Consider the following 25,914-nt stretch of genomic DNA (forward strand, 5'->3'; position numbering starts at 1 on the left):
TGCCCCTGGATCTTTCTTTAAATTTGGTTTAAATCTTCCACGGCCGTGGGAAGTGTCCGTAGAGGCTCTGGTCTTTGTCAGTGCAGTTTTTATTGTCTTCCTCTTAATTTCCTCTTGTGTCCAACAGGGCTGGTGTTAGTTTTGTGCTTACTCACCTTTCAGTTTCACTTTGTGCCACAATGTAAATAAGCCTGGGGCATTACATCCCTGTGATGGGCTCTTCACACTGGACCGTTACAGCCCTGCAGACAATTCTTAAGCAGAGAGATCTAGAATTGCCCACCTGGATCTTACAGCGTTTCATAAAAGAGGTAGAGCGTGCTGCCCCTTGATTTGCAGTCTCTGGGTCTCTCTCACCAACCTCATGGAAAAAATTGGGTAGAGATTTAGACTGTGCACAGACTGCCGGAAACCTCAGTCCCAGGACCATGGCCATTTGGATGATGGTACAAAATTGTTTAAAAGATGAGAGTTGTAGGCCCGCTATCGCTACGGGGCAAGAGGCATTGAGTGAAGTCTAGGATAGACTATCAGAAGCCGAACAAAGCGAGAGGATGGGTGCATGCAGGAAAAGATATTCTCCCTCTAAGGAAAATGGACCTCCAGGTACACTGCACAGTGGGAGAGTTGTTATCCACAAACCTTCAGATTTTCATTCCCTTATGCCCTCTAATATTAAGAAAAGGAGAGTAAGCTTGTACCCTGTAGAGGACCTTGAGGCTCTTAACATTGATAGCCCCGAGACTTCAGATGATGATGAGTGAGAAGGCTTGGACCCAAAGAAAGGCAGGGTCTGGGCTTTTCCAAAGTGCCATTAAGGCAGTATGGCCCATACCATAGAAAACGGAGGATCGGGTATGGGATCCTCAATGGCCCCTTACCTCCGAAAAATTAGAAGCTGTTACCCAATTGATTAGAGAACAACTACAATTGGGTCATGTAGAACCCTCTACTTCACCTTGGAATACCCCCATTTTTGTGATTAAAAAGAAATCAGAAAAATGGTGATTGTTGCATGAATTGAGAGCCATCAATGAACAAATGCATTTGCTTGGCCCTATACAACGTGGCCTATACCTCACAAAACTTCCAACAATTTTGTAGCCACATGGCTGTGACACATCTCACAAGTTTGTCTTAAAACCCACAAGGGCAAGGCATCGTCGAAAGTGCTCACCGCACCCTCAAATCCTGTTTAATAAAACAAAAAGGGGGAATTATGCAAGCTCTACCCCCTGTGCCTAGAACTGCAACATCCATGGCACTATTCACCTTAAATTTTTTACCAATGGACAAACCAAGAGAGATGGTGAAATGGAAAGATGTCATAACTAATAAATGGAAAGGACCAGATCTTGTGTTGATCAGATCCAGGGGAGCTGTTTGTGTTTTCCCTCAGGATGAAAATAATCCATTCTGGGTCCCCAAGAGGCTCACTCGAAAAATGGTGGAGACTCCTGATGACAGCCCTGCTCCTGATGCTTTGGAACCAGAGAGTCAGAGGAGAGGCGAGATGGGCGATTCTGTCAACATTCCCGAAACCAATTCCAGTGGAACACGATGCTACAGTCTTCCCTAAGTTTTTCACCACTGATATCAACTTGGGTGGGGGTGGGACTCTTTGGAGCAATCCTTTGATGCGGACTTGTGTGGCTTCTCTGACTGGTTTGTAAGCTCAAGGCCCAAACAAAAAGAGACAAGGTGGTTATTGCCCAAGCGCTTGTCGCTCTAGAACATGGAGCATCAGCTGATATCTGGTTGTCTATGCTTAAGCAGTAGGTCACCAGCCAGACAGCTCTTGCACTCCTAGAACTTCAGTTCATTGCACAGGATTAGAGTGTCTGGTTTGAGCAGCCCATGAGGGATGCCAAGTAAAGTATCGCACTGAGAGCCCCTTGTCGCGGGGTATCTCTGGGAGATATGTCATCTGGCGTGAGGGTTGCCTGCCCCAGTATCCCTCCCTCAGAAAAATGGCAGAGTGACAGGTCAAGAGTACTATGGTCTACAAAAAGCCTAGCGGTTACTCCTGTACATGGTCTTTATACACCTTAATGAGGATTTGACTTCTATCTCTGCCCTCCTAATATGGGTGTCCTACTTTGCTTAAAGAATAAAAGAAAGGGGGAGATGTGGGTCACTGCCTGCACATTCTCCATTACAAGATGGCGCTGACATCTGGCTGGAATTAGCAGTAAACAAGTCATGTTCGCAGGCGCTGGGTAACTTTCCACTCCTTGAGCCCTGCCTCTCCCGTGGCCTCATAAGGCCTGATGAGTTTCAACCATTCAGGGGGCTCCATGTCCAAGGCAAGGAGTGATTCCTATATAAGGGGATGGGCTAGATAGTTCAGGGTCTTCGTCTTCACATGTTGCAAGCTTATGCTCTGCGTCTCGAGAGCATTAAAGCTTTACCTCAGAAGAATCCTATTTTGTGTGCCGCATCGTTCTTGCTGGCCAGACGGTTGCGCGGGACAGAGAGACTCTGTCCTGTAGATCCTGAAGGCTCCCCTATAGGGAAATGCCAGGGGGGTTAACTGGTTGTGGGAGTGATGGATTTCCCTCATAGAAGCAGGGTAGGGAGAATAGGGGATTTTGGTGGGGAATTCAAAACAAGGATAACATTTGAAAGGTAAATAAACAAAAAAATCAAAAACAAAAAGAAACACTGTAAAACTGTATCTATGTGCATTAGGAAAGATGGACACTGTCGGCAGGATTTATGTACAGTAGATTTATGTACTCTCAATATGATGAAGTGAGAATGGCAATGATCATTGGCCATCATGATTCATACTGAGTATTGTAAAAGCAACAAAACCACTTTTAGCACAAATTTTCTTTTTAGGAAGATAAGCTCCCTTAGATAACTGGTTTGGTATTTCACACAGTGAGAAAGCATTATCTACCACAATATTTCCACAAATTAGAGTGTAGACACAAAGAAGGTATGGTTGAAATGGGAATTAAATATTTCTAAGTGAGTATCTCAGAAGTTTTCTATAACAAAATAAAACAATATAGAGTGGACTGAAAATAGACAAAGGATTTATTAGTGGTTTCTTTTCAATTTCAAAACAGAAACAATTTACCTGAAGGCAAACATTAAGCTTGTAACTTGGACATATGAAATTAAAAAAATACACAATGAAGAAAATATCAAGATTATATTTCACTGTTTGTTTAATCAGCTCACCCAAATATGAAAACAAGAAAGAAGTTTATAATTATTAAGATACCCAATGAAAAAGTAGAGTTATTACAAATGGAACTCTAGCTAGGCCTTATAACTGGAAACATTATAGCCATTTCTGATCTGCAAAATCTGTCAATTGAGATTTAACTATGAAAATTAGTATTTACAACTGTAAAAGTGTCTCCTTTTTTAATCTACCTCACTCCCTCACCAGCCCACTTCCTATTTTTCTCTAATTTTGTTTAATTTTTAGTTGAACAAATTTATTTTAAAAAAGAAAGATAAATATTCACATTTTAAGCATTTTTACATAAAAGTATAGGAATAAATTTTTGACAGTACTTGGTTTTTTTAAATATTTGATAGTGTGCATTAAGATCTTACTAGTTACAATGAGCATAAAATACATTTAAAACAAGATGTAACATGGAATTAGTCAAAGGTTTCTTGGTGTATAAAGGTTAAGCATAATGGTTTTTCATTTTCTTTTTTTTTTTCTTTATTTCCTTATGTCCTTTGTTTTTTATTGCACTTCATATAGTCTGTGAGCTGTTTCTGGGGTGTTCTGAGCTTTCAGGTGTTAGTATTCAATTATCAGTGACTACATAGTATGCCTGTTCTTTTGTGACTAGGTTATCTCACTCAGGATGATATTCTCTAGATGCATCCATTTTCTTAAGAATTTCTTAAGTCATTGTTTCTGATAGCTGAATAGTACTCCATTGTGTAAATATACCAAATTTTTTGCATCCATTCATCTACTGAAGAACAACTGGTCCTTTCCAGATTCCTCTTGGTTGTGTCTGTTTTCCTTTGTTCTAGAGCTTTTAGCTGTGCTGTCAAGTTGCTGATGTATGCGTTCCCCAGTTTCTTTTTGGAAGCACTCAGAGCTATGAGTTTTCCTCTCAGTACTGCTTTTATTGAATCCCATAGTTTTGGGTATGTTGTGTTTTCATTTTCATTAAATTCTATAAAATCCTTAATTTCTTTCTTTATTTCTTCTTTATCCCTACTATTGCTTATTAGAGTTGTTTAGTTTTTATGTGTAATTGGACTTTTTTTGTCTTTTTTTGTTCATGGTGATCTGATAGAATTCATGGGAGTATTTCAATCTTCTTATATCTATTGTAGCTTCTTTTGTAATTGATTATATGGTCAATTTTGGAGTAGTTACTGTGAGGTGCTGAGAAGAATATGTATTCTTTTGTTTTAGGATGATATGTTCTGTAGATATCTATTAATTCAAATTGGTCCATAACCTCTGCTAGTTGTTGTGTGTCATTGTTCAGTTTCTTTTTCAATGATCTGTCCATTGTTGAGAGTGCAGTGTTGAGGTCTCCCACTATTATACTGTGGGGTGCAATGTATATTTTGAGCTTTAGTAGGGTTACTTTTATAAATATGGTACTCTTGTATTTAGTGCATATATGTTAAGAATTGAGAGTTCCTCCTGATAAATTGCCCCTGTAATGAGTAAAAAGTGTCCTTCCTTAACTTTTTTGATAACTTTTGGCAGAAAATATACTTTATTCGATATTAGAATGGCCACTTCAGCTTGCTTCTTGGGACCATATGCTTGGAAGTTTTTTTCCCAACCTTTTACTTTGAGATAGTGTCTGTCTTTGCCTCTGAGATGAGTTTCCTGTATGCAACAAAATGATGGGTTTTGTTTATGTATCCAGTCTGATAGTCTATATCCTTTTATTGAGAAATATAATCAATTTATGTTAATTAAGGAATAGTCGTTGCTGTTTCCTGCCATTTTTGATTTTGGAGGTAGAATTGTACCTGTGTGTCTTTCTTCTTTTGGTTTTCTTGCTTAGGTATTTTTTTGTTTTTCCTTGTATGGTGTTTATTTCTTTTTATTGGGTTTTCCACCTATAATTCATTTTAATGCTGAGTTTCTGGTCAGATATTGTGTAAATTTAGTTTTGTCTTGGAATATCTTGTTATCTCTATTCATGGTGATTGAGAGTTTTGCTGGGTATAAAAGTTTGGGCTGACACCTGAATTCTCTCAAGGTCTGCATGATGTCTGTCCAGGATCTTCTAACTTTCATAGTCTCCTTAGAAAAATGCGGTGTGATTCTGATTGGTCTGCCTTTATACATTACATGACCTTTGCCCCTTACTGCATTTAGTATACATATTTGCTTTGGGCACTTGGCGTTTTGACTCTTATGTGGCAGGACAAATTTCTTTTCTGGTACACTCTATCTGGAGTTCTGTAGGCTTATTGATGCTCATGGTCATCTCATTCTTAAGGGTAGGAAAGTTTTCTTCTATGATATTTTGAAGATATTTACTGTGCCTCTTAGTTGATATTCTTCACTCTCTTCTATTCCTATTATCCTTATGTTTTGTCTTCTCATTGTGTCCTGGATCTCCTGGACAATTTTTGTTAGTATCTTTTTGGTTTTTGCATCTTGTCTCACTCTTTTGTTTATGTTTTCAATGTTATCTTCAGCCCCGGAGATTCCCTCTCCCATCGTTTGTAGTCTGTTGTAGATGCTTGCATTTGTGACTACTGATTTCCTTTTTAGGTTTTCTACCTATAGGGTCATCTCTTTTAGTGTTTTCTTTATTGTGTCCATTTCCATTTTAAATTACTTCTTTCATTCCTTCATTTCTTTGGTTCTGTTTTCCTCGAGTTCTTTGAATTCTTTGAGTGTTTTTCTTGTTTCCTCTTTAAAAGCTTTTAATTCTTTTTGCTTTTCCTCCCGTTCCTGTTTAAAGATCTCTATCATTATCTTGAGGTATGATTTCAGATATGAGTCTTCTTTTTATGGAGTGTTTGGCATTCCTTCGTTTGTTGTGATTTGAGAGCTGGGTTCTGGTGTTGCCAGGTTGTCTTCATTTCCCTGGGGGTATGTTCTTTCACTTTCCTCTTGCCATCTTGCTGTCTGTGATTATAAGTGGTCCTGTTTTCAGTGATTGGTTCTAGTTTTTCCCTTGTATATGGTCTGTGTCCCTGGATCTCTGCTGTTATTGGTGGCAGATGGCCTGAGCATCAGTTCTGCAAGCAGAGGCCGCAGATTGGAAATAGACATCCTAAGGCAGGTTTCCTGCTCCCCTGAACCAATGGAGGGGTGCACTTTCTGAGTCTTCAGCACAGACCTCTCTGTTCCTTGGCTACTTGGAGTGCTGTCTCACCAAACCTGTGTTCCTTGATCTCTGCTGTTCCTCAGAATATTTCATACAAGCACAAAAGAATACCTTCTCCACACATTATGGATTCCTCTCAAATAGTTTCTTTGAAGTTAGCAACCAATCAAGCCTCCAAAGATCCAAGAAATTTGAAGTAATCTTTTGTATCTTATGAGAACTTCCTGAATTAATTCTGGACACCAATAACAACAGAAATGCTGGAAATTTTACATTCATATTAATTAAACTACCCTCTACTCAATAATAAATGTGTCAAGAAAGAAATAAAAAAGGAGTAAAAGATGTCATATAATTCAAAGAAAATAATGGCCCAACATACCCATACCTATGTGACACAGTTAAAATACTGCTAAAATTATCGTCCTTATCACTCAGTGCCTTCATGAATGAATTAGAATATTCTCATAGAAAAAAATAAAAGTACATCTGAAAGAACTGGAAAATAAAAGCAAGCACACCAAAGAGTAGTAGAAGGCAGAAATTCATTAAAATCAGTGATGAAATCAATGAGTTAGAAACAAAGAGAGCAATAAAAATCAATAAAAGCATAGTTGGTTCTCTCAGAAATATAACAGGAAATAAAATCCTTAGTGTAACTAAACAAGAGATAGAGAAATAGTATCCAAATTAACAAAATTAGTAATGAAAATATGTACATATTAATTGACACTGAGGAAATTCAAAGGGTAATGAAGTCCTACTTTCAAAATCTGTTCTCCACATGATTGGAATCCTAAAAAAAAAAAAAAAAAAAAAAAAAAAAAAAAAAAAAAAAATGGACAGTTTTCTATTCGAATACCAGTTTTCAAATTAAAGTTAAGAAGAACTATATCAATAATCCAACAGACCCTAAAGAAATAGAAGCATTATTAAAAGGCTCCAAACCAAATGGAAAAAACCCAATGACAGTTTGTTTTAGTATGTGATCTATGAGATTTCTAAACAGCTAATGCTAAAACTACTGAAATTATTATAGAAAAAGAAAGATAAGAAACACTGCCAAATTTATTCTATGAGGGTGATTACAATAATTCTGATATTTAAACCACAATAATAACCAAAAATACCGATTTTTTATAAATATTGATGCAAGGTCATAATACATTACCTACAAACCAAATCTGATAGCATGTCATAGAAATCATCAGTCAAGCATGCTTCATTCCAGTGATGCAGGGATAGTTCAATATATAGAAATCCATCACGGTCATTAATTACATAAAGAAAAAGTTCACATGATTATCTCATTAGACTTCTTCATTCTTGTTTGAAGTACAATTTGCACAAATATTTTAGAAAATCAATTTGCTAGATTCTCAGAAATCTGGAAATAGTTCCACCTCATGACCTAGCTATATCTTTCCTGGGCATATGCCCCAAATTAACACCCCACACAGACATTTGTTTAACTCTGTTCATAGCAGCGTCATTCATTAGAGAAAGAAAGGTAAAGGAACCTATATATCAATAAAAAGTAATGTATAAAGGAAAAAAATAATTATGCCTACACTATGGAATATGATTAGGCTACTACAAGCAAAGCTGTCATTTTTTGAATTTTGAAGGCCAATCTGGAGAATGGAGATAATATCATCCTGAGTGATATAACCCAGTCACAAATGATATGTACTCATTTACAAGTGGATGGATATAAGTCACAAAATACAGGTAAAACTTTATACTCCACAGATGTATTTAAGCTAACAAGAAAAAGAGGATCAAGCAAAGAAAATTGAATATCAGTTGGAAGGACAAGTAGAAGTCATAAGAAGCAAAAGGAGGCAGGGAACTGGGAGGGGTGGAAAATATATTGGTGGGTTTCAGGATCAAGTGTGAGGAATGACAGGGGAGATGGTTAGTTCACCATGAAAATGAATGTAAATCTGCATCTGAGTGGGGTGAGAAGGGAAGCTAAACTCCAGGACAGGAAAAAGACCCGAGAAAAGGAGGCACCCAAGTATTTGTGACTCATTACTTAGTGTATTTGGAACCTGAAGAAGTCAACCCCTGAAGCCAAGCTGGAATCACATTGGAGTGATAAAACCCACTCATAAAATTTTCAACCCAAAATGTGTCCTCCCTACAAAAACTGCAGGCATGGGGAAAGACTGAAGGGATGGCCAAAAATTAAACAACTCAAATTGAGTCCCATGCCATCGACAAACACCAATCCCTTATACTACCAATGATAATCTGCTATTCTGGCAGCCACAAGCAACTTGTTCATTGAGATGTTCCACCTGGAGGTCCTTCAACAGTGGAATGGATACAGAAAATGTGGTACATTTACACAATGGAGTATTACTCTGGTATTAGATAAAAATGTTTCATGAAATTTGTAGGCAAATGGATGGAAATAGAGACTTTCATCCTGAGTGAGGTAACCCTGTCACACAAACACACACACACACACACACACACACACACACACAAACACAGACACACACACAATGTGGTATTCACTTACTGATATGCAGATACTGGCCCCAGAAAAATCCAAATACCCAATAATCAATTCACAGACACTATGAAGCTAAAAATGAAGAAAGGCCTAAATAGGGATGCCTAAGTCCTTCTTAGAAGCGAGAACAATACACTCACAGGAGGAAATGCAGGGTAAAATGAGGAACAGTGATTGTACAAATGATAACTCAGAAGCATCCCACCTTCGGATCTACTTTACATGTAGCCATCAAATCCAAACACTATAGCTGATCTCTAGAAGTAATTACTGGCAGAAACCAGATAGAGATGCCTCCTCAGCAACAATATTTGAATCATAAAGATATAGCTGAGTATGCTTGGAGGTAAACATTGGACTGAACTCTGGGTCCTAAGTGTTAAAGAAAGGACCTAAGGAGCTTAAAGGGGTTACAACCTCATGGGAAGATAACAGCATTATCACAAATCAAACCCTCCAAAACTCCCATGAACTAATAAACTAACCTTTGTGTACACATTGAGAGACATTGATTCAGTTGCATATGTAGCTGAAGATAGCAGTGCCTAGTAACAATATGAGATGAGGCTATCGGCCCAGGGTGGGCATGTTTTCTCAATGTAGGGGAATGCCAAGCAATTGGATGGAGATTGTGCTTAGAATGGAGTGCAGCTATGTGAAGGCAAATGGTCAGGGAGGGCATCATATTAGGGAAAGGAGATAATATCTCAAATGTAAATACAAAATATCTAATAATTTTATGGGAACATAAAAGGTATCCTGGTTCCTGGTTGAGATGAGGTTTGAAACACTGGTGAACCTAAGAGATGGTAGGCATTCCTCTAAACTCCAGGAAACCAGGCCCCTGACACTATCCACAGCCTTCCATATATTAGTGACCATTATTCACATAAGGGCAATACCCTAAGCCCCTTCACAATGAGAAGAAATGACCACAAGTCATGTAGGCACAAGACAGATCTTCATTATAATGAGGTACCTGAAGCCTGGAGGCTTAGCCAATTAACTTTCCTTAAAAGACGTCTTCCTGCAAAATGTATTTAATACCAAGGCAGCAGCTTCTGTGGGGTCCCTGGTAATGGGCGCCAGGTGGCAGAGTTCATAGAATAACTTCAGGTGGTAGATGGCTGCCACTGCCTCTCTCTATATCAGGTGCTGCATGTGAACAGCCTTCAGAGCATAGTCCCCTTTGGCTGTCTCTCCAGACAGCATGATGTAGTCTGTTCCATCTAGGACTGCATTGGCCACATCACTGCCTTCAGCACGGATGGGACGTGGCTTCTCGATCATGCTCTCCAGCATCTGTGTGGCACAGATGACAGGCTTCCCAACTCGGATGCATCGTCCTATCATCATCTTCTGAGCCAGGAAGAACTTCTCTGCGGGAATCTCAATGCCCAGGTCACCTCGAGCCACCATGATCCCATCACTCGCCACTAAAATCTCATCAAACCTGCGAACACCTTCATGGTTCTCGATTTTACTGATGATCTTGATGTTCTTGCCCTTCTCACCCAGGACCTTCTGGACTTTGTGCACATAGGCGGCCTTGCAGATGAAAGATGCAGACACCATCTCCACATCCTGCTCCACCCCAAACTTAAGATCCTGGATGTCCTTTTCTGACATTGTGGGGAGGTCCACGGCAGCTCCAGGTAGGTTCACGCCCTTCTTGCTGCCCAGGGAGCCACCATTCTCCACCCCTGTCACCAGGTAGTCAGCATCTTTCTCCTGCACGTACAGAGAGATGAGCCCGTCATCCACGTAGATCTTGCTACCCAGCCACAGGATGTTCTCGTCACACTTCTCCGTGTAGGATGATCTTCAGAGTGGCTCCCTTTTTCAGCTCCACCTCTGCAGTACTGGTGCCCTTGTTGAGTCCAGTCCGGATCTCAGGCCCCTTCGTGTCCAGAGCCACCGCAAAGAGACGGTAGAGGATGGGATCAGATGCAAAGCTGTCTGTGGCTGCACGGACATTCTTGATGGTCTCTGCATGGGACTCAAGGGTTCCGTGAGAGAGATTCAGACAAGAAATTCATTCCAGACTTAATCATCTCCATCAGCATCTCCAGAGACCAGGAAGCAGGGCCAATGATACAAATGATGCCAGTGTAGTGGGATGTGACTGGTGTGGAGTCAATGTCAAGGCCGCACATGTGTTCCAGGAATGTGTCAGCCATGGCTGCATGGAGCTGCTGGGTCTGAAAGAAGGCAGTCCCTGATTCACTGTGTGGCTTCGGCATGGTTCCTGAGATTTTCGGGCGTACTTCAGATCCCGTTGCAATACCTAAAGCGGACGTCTGTACAGTCAGGATGCTTTGCTGCTGTACAGTAAATGTCTTTCATCCATAGACTTTCTCTTTTCATGGGAATCAGCGATGGGGAGCAGTGGAGAAACAATTCACCTACAAAGCTGCCCTCTAATGTCCCATAGAAGGCTTTTCTGTGTCCGAAGCTGTGGCTTCAACCAAAAACAAGCCAGTAAGCAACTGCATGCATGTCTAGGACTCCCTATTGTGGGACGAGCCAGAACTCCTCTCTTACACTTATCCCCAGGGGAGATCCTCAGGCACCATACTATATATCATCTCTTCCAGGGCATCGAGTGTTGTTTGGGTAAAGAGGATACCTGAGTGCCAATGGCACTGGTCTATCTCCAGGTCCTGAGAACAGTGAGCCAGCACTGGCTGACCATCCCATATCTCACCCCATGGCTCCTCACCGATGAAGCTGTGCTCTGCAGCTTCTCACAGCCCCACACCCTCCCTACAAATGTGTGGGACAAGCTGGACCAAACTTCCTGCTTACTACCAACACTAGCAGTAGTGTCCTGTGGTGAAGCAGACAAAAGTCCCCACAATTAACCCAAAACCTTCTTAGGGATGAATGGGAAAGGGAAGCCTTGAAGTGGGGCAGTGATAGTGATATAATGTTAATAATAAAATTATATTAATAATATAAATGTTGATAGAGTTCAGAATTTTGCACTGGAAATTCTTCCCAGATCCTAATAATTAAGACTTCTTTTTTTTTCTGCCAGTAGTATTAACACCATGGATAATCCTTTGCTGACACCTGGACTCTGACTCCCAACAGCATGACACCAAAACAGCAATGTTTCTCCTACAAATGTTGCCTTTAAGAGAGATAGAAAGAAGAATGTGGTGTGCCTCTCAGACTCAAAGCATGTTTGCCTTTACTGTATTTCCCAACAAATGTTATTATTTCACTGGTTAACGGAATTTATCTCATTATAAAATTATATTTAGGAATATTTACTTGTCTTTCAACTGTGTTGGAATATCCAGGGCTCATTGAGCTGGATAGATGGAATCTAATGTTTTCATATAGCGCTGGTCCCTGTTAATTCTGTTCTTATGCTGCCCACTGACTAGTCATCTGACTATGAGATTTTAATGAGCATAGGTCCCATTTTCAGAGTTTATCTTTAATGGATGAACTTTTCCCCCATGTTTTCTGTCTCTCTTCTTGTGTTCTTCCCTGTTTGTTCTGTTCTTCTAGTGGCAAGAGAGTATTCAGGTCCAGTATGGGCCTACAATGGGGTTTTGTGGCCTTAATAACCATAGGGGGTTATAATTTGGCTCTGGGGTTTTACTGTTCAGTGAGCTGAGATGCCAATTAGGATGTTAGATACTAATGTAGATTCTAAGCTTCTGACTATATCTGTAGAGTTTCTAGTAGTGATTTATCCTGCAGGAGAAAAGTTGTATTGGGTGAGATGTTTGGCTGGAATGTGGAGCCTCAGGGAGAGATGTCATTGAAAATTTCTAGGCATAAATGAGTTTCAGTGAGCTCTAGTGTTATATCACCTGAAGATCAGATAATTTAACATCATCAGTGTTTCTTCCTCTACAATAGAAGGCTGGTGTTACACTTTTGGACAATTTTGTTTTGTTTTGCTTGTTTGTCTTTTAGATTTTTTTTTTTTTTTTTTTTTTTTGGTTATTTTAACAGAAGTAGTTTCCCTCTGCTTTGTGTGTGCTGCACGCCCCCTGCTGGTGCAGAGCTGCTCTACAATGAGGTTTATGTTTGGGCTCACACTGAAGACCACACACTGTGTCACTTGCACAGTAATATGTGGCTGTGTCCTCAGTAGTCACAGAGTTCAACTGCAGGAAGAACTGGTTCTTGGATGTGTCTCTAGTGATGGAGATTCGACTTTGGACTGATGGGTTGTATCTAGTGCTACCATCATAGTATATGTATCCCATCCACTCCATTTTATTTCCTGGGAACTTCCGGATCCAGTTCCATGTATAACCACTGCTGATGGAGTATCCAGTGACAGAACAGGTGAGGGACAGTGACTGAGAAGGTTTCACAAGGCCAGGTCCTGACTCCTGAAGCTGCACCTGAGAAAAGATACCTTCAAAAAAGCGAGTGGATTTTGTTAATCATGCAGAAAAATAAAAATCCTCATGGACACATGTAAGAAATCTCAACACTCACCAGGAAGTGCTGTCAACAGGTAAAGAAAACTCAACTCCCTCATCTTTTAGGCTACTCCTCCTTTTCTTTAGAGATCAGTCACCAGTGAGAGATATGTGATCAACCCATTGCAGGAGAGATATAGTTTAGAGGTAGAAAATGCATTTGCATATGGGAGTCAAATTGGCCTTCATAATTGGGGAAGCTGTATAGAGACCGGCATTGGCTATTTAAATAAGACCATCACAGTCTTTCATCATTCATCATTCACAGTGTGAATCTGGCATTAGAGTTCAGGAAGACTGTAGGATTCACAGGAAACACATCTGGACATGATCCCAACTTCCCATCTTACACCAACTTCCCACAGATACTTTTTTCATCATGTGTTTGTAGAGACTCAATCAGCGCCAAACTTCCATTAATACTTGGCTTCCTGACTTTCATGCTTTTTTGTTTGCAAGTTCAGCCTGTTCCTAGTTTTCTTCCATTCCCCTACCTGTAATATACATTATCATGTGTCCTAAAACTTGTTATAATATTTTAACTTTTTAGCACAGAAACTCTGTTATATTTCCAGTAGATATACAGGCATGACACATTACATTAGTGATTTTGCCCTTTGGGAAAACATCAACATATAGGTCAAGTGTAACTACAGAAGGTTAAAATAACCATTCATTATGTTACACTCTTCACCAACATCTCATCAGAATTTTGTGTAATTGTTTCTGTAATAAATGTCATTGTTTCATGGATTAGGTGAAATCTCAAACTACCTTAGTGAATTACATTTTCTTGATCAACATGTTGAAAACTTGATAATATGTTTGGTATTTATATGCTTTATGCCCTTTTGTTCATTGTTAAAAAACCTGTAAAATTTTCAACATATCTGATACTTGCCTCTTGAATCCATTCATTCTGGACTTTCAAAGATGAAGGCAGAATTCTGTGGCTTGTGCAGAAAAATCAGTAAAACACTTCCTATTTTTTCTATCTAATCTCGATCTACATAAGGTCTAGAATGAGCTTCATTCCTGATCCAGCATAGTCTTGATCTCATGGTTGTAGCTGCAGCATTTTCAATGCTATATCATCTTCCTTAGGGTCATAGCTGCATATTAGCAGATTTAGGAACATCACAGTGACTGGTTTTTTTTTTATTGGTGTGGGATTGCTATGTTTCTAATCATAGTGTGGTCTTTTATTATGCCAGATAAGTAGATTTCAGATAATATATTTGATATTGGAATAGATATTTTCTCATGAAGCTCCTATATTTGACAGTAATTGAATCACATTACTTCACAGAAATATAATCTCTGGATGATTTGTCTAAGTAGAAAGAGCCTAAAACCATATATTTTATAATCTCCCTACATACACTTCCATCAATATCATGGTGTGTATAAGTTCCTACCATAGACAAATGACAGAATATTAAATTTGGTAGACATATCACTAAATATTTTTTCTATTTATTCTCACTCTGTATTAGACATAAAAACTCTTCATGTGTGATGAAGATAAATCCAATACAGTTCTTCAACTATCGATACTAGCTTCAGCATTTTCAATTCTCTGTCATCTTCTTAAGAGTAAGTGCTGCATAGAAGCTGATTTAGGAACATCGCAATAACTGTGTGTGGGATAGGCTGGAATCTTCATGATCATGGGGTGCTTCATTAACCTGCCAGGTCAGAAGAATTCTGACAATATATCTGATATTGAAATGTGTACTGTTTGATGAAGCTCTTGTTATTTACAAAAGTAGATTGTTCATTGCAGAAAGATAATCTCTGGGTGATAGCTCTAGTTTAAATAGCTTGAGACAATAGATTTGATAACTCCCCTACATACACTTCAGTTCTTTATCGTGCTCTGTATGAGCTCCTCCATATCAAAAGAGAAATGAACAAATAATAAAATGGTCAATGAGAAGGAGGATGAACTACAGGAGGCAGAGGACAACATGCACACAGGAAATCATGCTTTCTCACTCTGCTTTGACTTCCTAATGAAGAGAGTCCATATCTGTGTAAACCGTGAGAGTTTTGTCCATCTTATGAAACAATGAGTTTATACACTGATGAGTCATTAAATATTATAAATACATTTATCTCAAAGAAATCCTTTGATGAACGTTTTCCTAATGTCTGTCTGAGACTTTATGGAAAATGAAGACAAGATATATGTGTGAAGACAGTGACAGTTTTACTTATCTATGTTCAAAGAACATTCTTTATATTTGTTGTGATATTCTTGATCTCATTAGCAAAAGTAACATTTTAACAGTCTGTTTTCCCACATTCTAAAGATACACTTATATTCCCAACAACACTTGGGATCCAGCCTGCCTAAATTTCTTCTACATTTGTATTTCTTCAGTTACTCCCTGCTATGCTACAATGCCATAATGAGAATACCAGCTTAATCCCCTGACTAAAGGAGTGCAGAATCTTGGCCATGTGTGAAAGGACTGCACAAGGAGGAGGATGCATGCAGCTCCAGTATATGAAAACAACATGTCTCTCCTATTTAAACCCATAGTAAGTACCGACCATCAGTCACTGAAAAATAAAGTGTACATTCTTGTCAAGGACAACCTCCTTTCAATATATAAGTTTCTTATGGATTAAAGCATAATGGGTGGGTATCTTCCTCTTGAACAGCTGACAAATCTCTAGCACAAATGAATGCAGTATACAATATAGATTACTGTAAAAATTAACACTAGATATACTATATTCAATAATACTATGTCCAAACATGTATTCTGAGTATATTATAACCTGGGATGTATTATTCAGTCCTTTACTGAAGGTCTCATAATGCACCTATGGCTGGATTCTCCCAGGTTCTTCTGGAATCCATAGCTTGGTTTATATTATCAGAAAAATTCATACACCCCATTCCCGCAAGTTCACTGGCTTTAAATCTAATTTTGTTTCATGACTCCTCACGATGAGATTCTGATGCTCACAGCGGAATCACATCAGCTTTGTAAATGCTCCTCATTTGGTTATGAAAAAAATGCATCCTGTATTTAAACAGTTTGATCAGAATTAAACTCACATTTATTTGAAAATGCTCAGAGTAATTTTAGCGTTCACCTTCCTACTCCACTTCTCTTGTCCTGGAGCTACCTATGGACCAGTGTCCCCAGCTTGTCATGAGCACCTCGTAGAGAATAATACATGTCACTGTCAATTCAAATTCCTCAGACTGTTAATTAATAGATTCACTAAGTTCTTAGAATAGTCTTTGGAGACAGAAAATCTGTTCTTCAAGCACACTTCATACATTTTTGGACTTGCTTCATATTTTATATCGGTTTACCATTCTAGCTTCTTCCATTATGTTGGCAAAGCAAGTCCAAGATGAGTAGTATATATATAGTGACAATCACTAGATGGAAAGTCCTGGCTGGAGTTCAAACCTGTGTTTCTTCTTCACAGGTGAGGCTCAGCACTGTGGTTTTGGTGAGTAGCAGAAATAATATATATATATATATATATATATATATATATATATATATATATATATATATATATATGGGTGTGTGAGTGTGTGTGTGTGTGTGTGTGTGTGTGTTGTGTCTCATGCCCTACTTGACCAGTAAGGAAGATACAATACTCCAGATTCTTCTCAACAGCCTTTATTCAGGAACACCTCAAAGTTAATAGGGGAACCCAGAGTGCCTAGAACACCCTACTTTTATTTTTCTCTGACTGAGGTTATGTGATTTTTCCTCTGAGGATTGGTGGAGCAGGGATCACCTTATTAGCATAATGGCTTGCAGGCATGTTTAGCACCAGAAGCAGTTATGTAAATGCAGTCAGGTTGTTTATTTCTTACCAAGCCAGATGTCAGCACCATTTTCTTAGGGCCACCAAGCCGCTCCTTACATCTCCCTGTTTTTTATTTTATTTTTTTTCTTTCTTTTTTTTAAACTATATTTTAAAAAACAAAGATAACAGAAAAAAAATTAAACATTTTTGCATAAATATATACAAATACATTTTTGTCAGTGCTTGGCTTTTTTTTTTTCCTTTTTTTTTTTTTTTTTTTTTTAAGGTTTGATATTCTGCATTAAGGTCTTACTAGTTACAATGAGCGAAAAGTACATGTAAAACAGGATGTAACCCTGAATTAGCCAACGTTTTCTTGGTGTGTAAGGATTGAGCATAATGGTTTTTTTGTTTCTTTGTTTGTTTTGTTTTCTTTTCTTATTTTCTTGAGATTCACACAATCTGTGAATTGTTTCTGGGGCAGTCTGAGCCTCTGGGGTTAGCATCCCATTATCAGTGACTGAATATTATGTCTGTTCTTTTGTGACTGGGTTATCTCAATCAGGATGATATTTTTTCGATGCAAACATTTTCTTAAGAATTTGGTTAAGTCATTGTTTCTGATGGCTGAGTAGTACTCCATTGTGTAAATGTACCACAATTTTTGTATCCATTCATCTACTGAAGGACATCTGGGTTCTTTCCAGCTTCTGGCTATTATAGAGCTGCTATGAACATTGTGGTATTGGAGTGTCTCTGGGGTATATGCCCAGAAGTGTAATATCTGGATCTTCAGGTAGTACTCTATCTAATTTTCTGAGGAATCGCCAGACTGATTTCTAAAATTGTTGTATCCGTTTTCAACCCTACCAACAGTGAAGAAGTGTTTCTCTTTCTCCACAACCTTGCCTGCATCTGCTGTCATTGAGATTTGGATCTTGGCCAATCTGACTGGATTGAGGTGGAATCTCAGCGTTGTTTTGATTTGCATTTCCCTGATGGCTAAGGATGTCGAGCACTTCCTTAGATGTTTCTCAGCCATTCCATATTCCTCAATTGAGAACGTTTTATTGAGCTCTGTACCCCATTTTTTAATAGGGTTGTTTGATTCTCTGGTGCCTAGCTTTTTGAGTTCTTTGTATACCTTGGATATTAGGCCTCTATCTGATGTGGAGTTGGGAAAGATATTTTCCCACTCTATTGGCTGCTGTTTTGTTTTCTTGACAATGTCCTTAGCCTTACAGAAACTTTGAAATCTCATTAATTCCAATTTTTTTAATCTTTGACCTTAGAGCTTGAGCCATTGGTGTTTTGTTCAGATTTTTTTTTTCCTGTGCCTATGTGTACTAAAGTTTTTTTCTACTTTCTCATCTAATAGTTTCAGTGTATCTGGTTTAATGTGGAGATCTTTGATCCACTTACACTTGAGCCTTGTACAAGGAGATAAGAAAGGGTCTGTTTTTATTCTTTTGCATGCTGAGTGCCAGTTGGACCAGCACCATTTGTTGAATAGGATGTCCTTTATCCACTGAATGTTTACAGCTCCTTTGTCAAAAATCAGGTGACCATATACTTGAGGGCTCATTTCTGGATCTTATATTCTATTCCATTGATCCACATGCCTATTTCTGTACCAGTACCATGCAGTTTTCAGCTCAATTGCCTTGTAATATAGCTTGAGGTCAGGGATAGTGATTCCCACAGATGTTTTCTTGTTTTTGAGGATGGATTTTGCTATTCTAGGTCTTTTGTTATTACAGATGAAATTGCACATTGATTTTTCCAACTCAGTGAAGAACTGGGTTGTAATTTTGATGGGGATTGCATTGAATCTGTAGATTGCTTTTGGTAGGATGGCCATTTTTAAAATGTTGAACCTTCCAAACTATGAGCATGGGAGATCTTCCATTTTTATAGATCTTCCTCGATTTCTTTCTTTAGAGGTTTGAAATTCTTGTCATACAGGTCCTTCACTTGCTTAGTTAGAATCATACCAAGGTATTTCATAGTTTTTGTGATGATTGTGAAGGGTATCTTTTCCCTAATTTCTTTCTCCAAATTTTTGTCCTTTGAAAATAGGAAGGCTACTGATTTGTTTGAGTTAATTCTGTATCCGTCCACTTTGCTGAACTTGTTTATCAGCTGTAGGAGTTCTCTGGTGGAATTTGTGGGGTCACTTAAGTACACTATCATGTCATCTGCAAAGAGTGATGTTTTTACTTGTTCCTTTCTAGTTTGTATTCCTTTGATTTACTTTTGCTATCTAATTACTCCAGCCTGGACTTCCAGTACTATGTTGAATAGGTGGGGGGAGAGTGGTCAGCCAGGTCAAGTCCATGATTTTAGTGAGATTGCTTCAAGTTTCCCTCCTTTAAGTTTGATGTTGGTTGTTGGTTTACTGTATATTACTTTTATTATGTTTAGGTTTGGTCCTTGGATTCTTGATTTTTTCAGGGCTTTTAACATGAAGGGGTGTTGAATTTTGTCAAATGTGTTCTCAGTATATAGAGAGAAGACTATGTGATTTTGTTCTTTGAGTTTGTTTATATGGTGGATTACATTGATGGATTTCCTTATATTAAACCATCCCTGCATCCCAGGGATGAAGCCTACTTGGTCATGATGAATGATTATTTTGATGTGTTCTTGAATTAGGTTTGCAAGGTTTTTGCTGAGTATTTTTCCATCAATGTTCATAAGTGAGATTGGTCTGAAGTTCTCTTTCCTTGTAAGAGGGTTATTGTAGCCTCAAAAAATGAGTTAGGTAGTATTCCATCTAATTCTATCTTGTGGAATAATTCGGAGAGTATTGGTGTTATGTCTGCAATACATGTCTGATAAAATTTTGCACTGAACCCGTCTGGACCTGTATCAGGTAGGGCAGGGGTGTGTTGTCTGTGCACACTGGGCAGAGATCCCTCTACCCCCTGGCAACTCGTATATCCTTCTTACCAGGCCTTTATCTCTGGGAACTGCTGGTCCAGGAGGCAGATGAGCCGAGACCTGTTCTGCACCCCAAAGCCGCCTGGTGGGAACAGAGGTCCCAATGCTGGATTCCTGTTCCCTGCATAAGGCAGGGCAGGGGTGTGCTTTCCGTGTGCACTAGGCAGAGATCTCTCTGCCCCCTGGCAACTTGGATGTCCTTCTCACCAGGCCTTTATCTCTGGGAACTCTATAAATGACTTTAATGTAAGATGTATAATATAAATCTGTTTTTCTTCAAAAAAGGAAAATTATTATCCATTAGAACACAGTTTATAAACAAATCCTATCTTCCTGTTTAGAGCAATACCTGCATATCATATGAATACATATCTAGTATTACAACTGAGATACAGCAATAATTTTTCCAATAGCCTGCCAAGTCCCCAAACTTTGATGTACAGTAAGACTGTAATGTTCTGAAGGAAAACTAGAGCTGCCGATCATGCTAAATGTTCAAATCATTAAATTAATTACCAAGGAGTTTAAGATCAATATCTCTAAATACAACATATAATACGAAAAGAACATATCTGTGTTCATGACTTCAAAATTTCCCTCTTGCCAAAAAGAACTTTGCACCCACATTACAGTTTCTCATAGATTAAAAACTGTCTTCAGTTGTCACTTTCCAATACAGAAAATCTGTGTATCTAAAGTATTGTTAAGTTACAGTGAATATTCCCCTTGTAAAGTAGTGCATGGAGCTACAATGCACTGTCTTTTTCTCTGGTCATGTGTGCCCATTTTTGGTCCTGAGCAGCACTGCAAGGAGGTTTGTGTCTGGAGTCACACTGAAGTCTCCTCACTGTGTTCATGTCTTGCACAGTAATAAGTGGCCGTGTCCTCAGCTCTCAGGGAGTTCATGTCAAGGTAGAGGATGCCTCTGGAATTGTCTCTGGAGATGGTGAACCGACCCTTCACAGATGAACTGTACTCTGATGTGTAACCATTAGCTTTGTTTCTAATAGCACCCACCCATTCAAGTCCCTTCCCAGGAGGCTGGCGGACCCAGCTCATGTAGAAATCAGTGAAGGTGAATCCAGAAGTTGCACAGGAGAGTCGCAGAGAACCTCCTGGCTGTACCAAGCCTCCTCCAGATTCCACCAGCTTCACCTCACACTGGATACCTGCAATAGTAGAGAATGCTGCTCACGAAAATGTCATACAGATCCAAGGTCCTTAATTTTTACACACACTCAGTCACTCAGCACCTCTTGTTCATTATAAATTACCATTTAAAAGTGTTACAAAAAATATCCAGTGCAGCCACAACTTCATGGTGAAAGGTCCGTGTTCAGGGCTCTCAACTGAATCTGGAAACTGGAGGCTGAGGAAATCAGGATGAGGCCCCTCTGCTAGAGCTAGAGTATGGACAGGGTTTTAAGAGAAGGGAGTGGGTCCCAATTAGCATATCTTCCCGCTGTAGCACCAGCTCATGGGCTGAAGCTCTAGGGGTGCAGTTATTACAGAATTCACTAATGAAATGGATGAGTTCGGTCGCAAGAGCAGCATTATTAGATTGTCTATCATCTATGATAACTACCTTCAACATTTTATTTTGATTTAACCAGTACACCTTTCTACCAGGAAATATGTAATAATTCTTTGTCTTTGTATTTACACCAGATATCTTGATTATTTTCTTTTTGAGCATTGTGAAATGTTTAATAAGTGATTGTATTTTACTTGAGTTTCTTTATTGACAAGATACCAGGAGAAATTATTTTGTTATAAAATGACAATGGTGCACTCTCCTGTGTACTAGAGAAGTGAAAGAACAGGAAAGCAGAGCTCTCTTTTGTCTTTTCTGGGTTTTCATTAGGACAAAACCAAGGACATTTCCAGCTTTCAGTTAAAGACAGGAATTACAACCATTTCATTTGAGGGTCCCTGCCCCTAAACTACCTGACCAGTTTCTCTAGCTGAGCTAATGCAGGTATCCTTCCAAGATCCCAATGCATTAGAAGCTCCTCACCCTCTTTTCATTTTTACTGTGTCTTTTCCAAGAATTCCAAGCACACTTTTTTTGTCTTACAGGCATGCTCTCCCTGACACTTTGGGGTGACTGACATCTGAAGCCCCTTCACCCTTTCTGCCATTAGCCGGTTTGCTGACCTTTTGTGCCAAACACATGGCTTTCTCCTTGACTAAAGTCCACCTTTATCTTTAGGGCAGCTGCTGAAATTTTCAGCTTATCTGGTTCCTCCTCCACTCCTCATTCTCCTCATCCTCTTTTTCTCCTCCTTCCCCTACTTCTCCTTTTTCTCAAACTTTAATAGTCCTAGAATGTCTGTCAGCTTCTTCTGTTTTTAAATTACCTTATTAACAACATCAATAACACATAAAACTGGGAACTCTGAGTTTCCTAATAATAGTAGCTATTTTTTTATTGAATATCATCTGTATTTCCATTTCAGATGTTATGCCCTTCCCCCAGTACCATCCCGCCTTCCCTTACAATAGCCTCCATGAAGGTGGTCCCTCTCCAACTACCCTTTCCCACTTCAGTGTAGGAGAACTATCCTGGAAAAATCAGCCTTCACTGAAACAAAGGCCTCTCCTCCCATTGATGCCAGAGAATGCTATCCTCTGCTGCATATGCACTTGGAGCCGTGGGAATTCATTGGTTGCTATTTTAGTCTATGGGAGCTCTGGTGGGCTGGGCTAGTTGAAAATTTTCTTCTTCCAATGGGGTTGGAGACCCTTTCAGCTCCTTCAGTTCTTTCTCTAACTCCTTCCTTGTGGTCCTATGTTCAGTCCAATGGTTAGCTGCAAGCATCCTCCTCTGTATCCTTATGTGTCTGGCAAAGCCTCTGAGAAGGCATCCATATCAGATTCCGGCCAGGTGTCAGCAATAGTGCTTGTGTTCTGTACCAGCAATAGTTCTTGGGTTTAGTAGCTGCATATGTGGTGGATCCCCAGGTGTGTATGGTTTCAAATCTAGATGATTTGAAAACAGTTCTTAACTGAGATGTTATAATGTCACCTTTCATTTTCTTCTCTCTGATGTTTAACAATATTGAACACTGGTTGATATATGTATTGGGCATTCATGTTTTTAAAGATATGGGTTTAACTCTTCTATTTTTGATATTATTAGTTAGTTAAACCTTTATCTTACTATAGATTTTATCTACCAATATTCTTCAAAATTATACTTGAAAAATAATATACATTGAAAAGATATTTATACGCTACCAATTTGTGTAAAGTACAGTATTTAGTTATTATTGGTGGGAGGGTTAATTAGTATGAGTTTTATGAAAATAAGTGTGATGACTTCCAAAAGAACTCAAATTTAATGTGGTAAGTTTAATAATTACTCAAACTAGTTTTGGATGGAATTAGCTTGGATGTTCATGACCTATTGAATTTACAAAAGAGCTGTGATGTATATAAACACTGCAATTGGATTTGTCAGTAAAAAAAGAAAGAAACCAATTATCATGACATTTGGTGGAATGTTGAAACATTATTTTTGAATACAATAGCTGAGGCTCAGGAATTACATTATATCTTTTCAAATGGTATGTGAATCTTTGCCTCAAATATTTTTAATTTCTTGATTTTAAAATATTGTGATTATATATGCCCAATCACTTAAAAATAACTCAAACAGGTTCTCCCATTATATATTTCAAATGGTTTTGTTAAATTATATCTTGGAAAATATCATACCAATATGTATATATTTTATCACACACACACACACACACACACACACACACACACACACACACATATGATATCCACCTCTCTTATTATCCTCCTCACACTTCCTAGAACTACCAATATGTGTCCTTCCAAGTTCAGGTCCTCGTCTCAATTCATCAATAACCCAGTGCACAGTTTGGTTATCTATAATAGGCTCATGTGGATAGGTCAATACTCTAGAGCATTGACACTCTGTCAGATTCCATATACACATAAATAATTGCCTCTCCTCAGGAAGAACAAAGTATCCAAGTGTCATCAGCCAGGGATAGGGCATCATAAACTTCCACCTATCTACAATGTACTTAGGACTATTTTAATTTATTGTTGTTTGTAAGCAAGAAACAAATCTTCCTGTTAAATTTAGTGTCTAATAATTTTTTTGTGTCAAAAACTCAAATATTTTATACCACCCATCCTAATGTATGGTTGTTTGGTTATTTCCTTTTTCTCTCCCTAAGCCTTCAGTTGGACTGTTTATATAGAGGACTTATGTACTGTTGTTACAGAATTAATAGTATTACCATAATTCAAGTGAAGTCCTTTGTCATGGTGCCCATTGTTTTCTTGGGGACCTTCATGTGTGGAATGTCACTGCTAGAATCTGAGAGTCTCTGTTATAAGTTTAAACATCTTAAATGCCCTATTTAGTAGATCTCTGACCTCACTGAGGGATGGAACATACCAAGCATATTGGAGTTAAATGATCCTTCTCTGTTTTTTTAGTATTTAGCATGACTATAAACATAATTCTGAACACATTGAAGAATTCTGTTATGTGTAAGGTGTCTATTAGCAGTTTACAGTAATTTAGTGGCTTTCATAAAGATTAAGACTTAGTTTTTATCCTCACTTTATTTAGACACAAATTAACAATTTATATTGATATACTCTTAGTATCAAAACTTTTAAACTCATAAATATAGTCCATAAGGAGATTGGTAAAGCTTCTGACCTTTATATCCTGTATTGTTATAGAATGTAACATTTTTGTAATTTTCAATTAAAAAAGTGCTATAGTTTAATAATGATAGCAAAATCAAAGTTTAAAGGCCGATATATTTTATGCCTGTAATTTTTAAACCTTTTAGTTCTGCCAACCTCTAAACCTATTTTAAGAAAGGGCAGCTGGTGCTCTCAACCATTGAGCCATCTCTCCATGCCCTGAACTCGGTTATCTTGATAAACCCATATTGCTATTCATGCTTCTATTGGTACTCACAATTTTTTTCTTATGGACTCTCAGAAGATTCAGGTCTCTTGCCTAGAAAAGATGTCAGAGCTCTTCTAGTGGAATCTACAGCAGTATTCTGAAAAGCTTTTAAGATATAGTCATGCAGCTATGTCAACAGCTGCCCTCATTAATTTCTAAGATACTAAGTTGAAAATTCTTTTACCTGATGTGTTGGGAGCCATAATGTAATGAGCTAATAAATAGCAGGTGATTATCCTGAGATAGTCTGCCTCGGATTATTATATAATCTGTAACTGGTCCACCCTTATTCAGCAAGGCTGTAAGGGATTCATTTTACAAAACATTCCTGCCATTAGTATGATTTTCCTATATTCTTAAACATAACAATCATTAAGTTATAGCACACCCCTTTAGAGCAGATCTATGAAGATGTACTGTCTTATAGTGATACTACATAGACATATAAATAATTTAAGTCTTAAGGAGAAACCTATAAAAATTCCTAAACTTATAAATGATTTATAAATAAAAATATAAAGTTAAAATATATGAAATTAAAAATTATAAAATTGAGTTATTTAAATATTATTAAGATAATTCAAATAATTATAGGATCATTTTGTCACTTTATTAGAAAATCAGTTACCACCCACCCTGGAGTATAGTACCCAGCTGGCTTACAAAGGTGATGTTTTCCAAAGAAACTCCAGTGATTTCGCCTCCCTAGGTTATCAGTTAAGCTACACATGACAATTTCAAAATAAATTTGTATTTGACTTTCAATTACACCCTATTGACAAACACATCCATCATCAAGTCAGTAATTGATTGTTGGATCATTCTGTCTCTATTGACTGTTTTGAATATAAGAGGTATAAACTCTCTAACTATTCTTTTTTAAGATGCCTTTAATAAATATATATTATTTCTAAAAAAAAAAAAAAAAGCTAGAAGCAT

The 25,914-nt window shown here is 38.2% G+C and overlaps 2 pseudogenes across 2 annotated transcripts in view; both read right to left on the reverse strand.

The window, feature by feature from the left end:
• LOC308437885 (protein O-mannosyl-transferase TMTC3-like) overlaps positions 1-25,914 on the reverse strand; it is a 200,731-nt pseudogene that overhangs the window by 169,827 nt on the left and 4,990 nt on the right. The window lies entirely within an intron of this gene.
• Positions 9,823-11,063, reverse strand: LOC308437195 (pyruvate kinase PKM-like; annotated as a pseudogene). The gene has a single exon. The product of its transcript is annotated as a pyruvate kinase PKM-like (transcript).

Source organism: Micromys minutus (genome assembly GCF_963924665.1).
Source record: "Micromys minutus genome assembly, chromosome: 1".
NCBI lineage: Eukaryota > Metazoa > Chordata > Mammalia > Rodentia > Muridae > Micromys > Micromys minutus.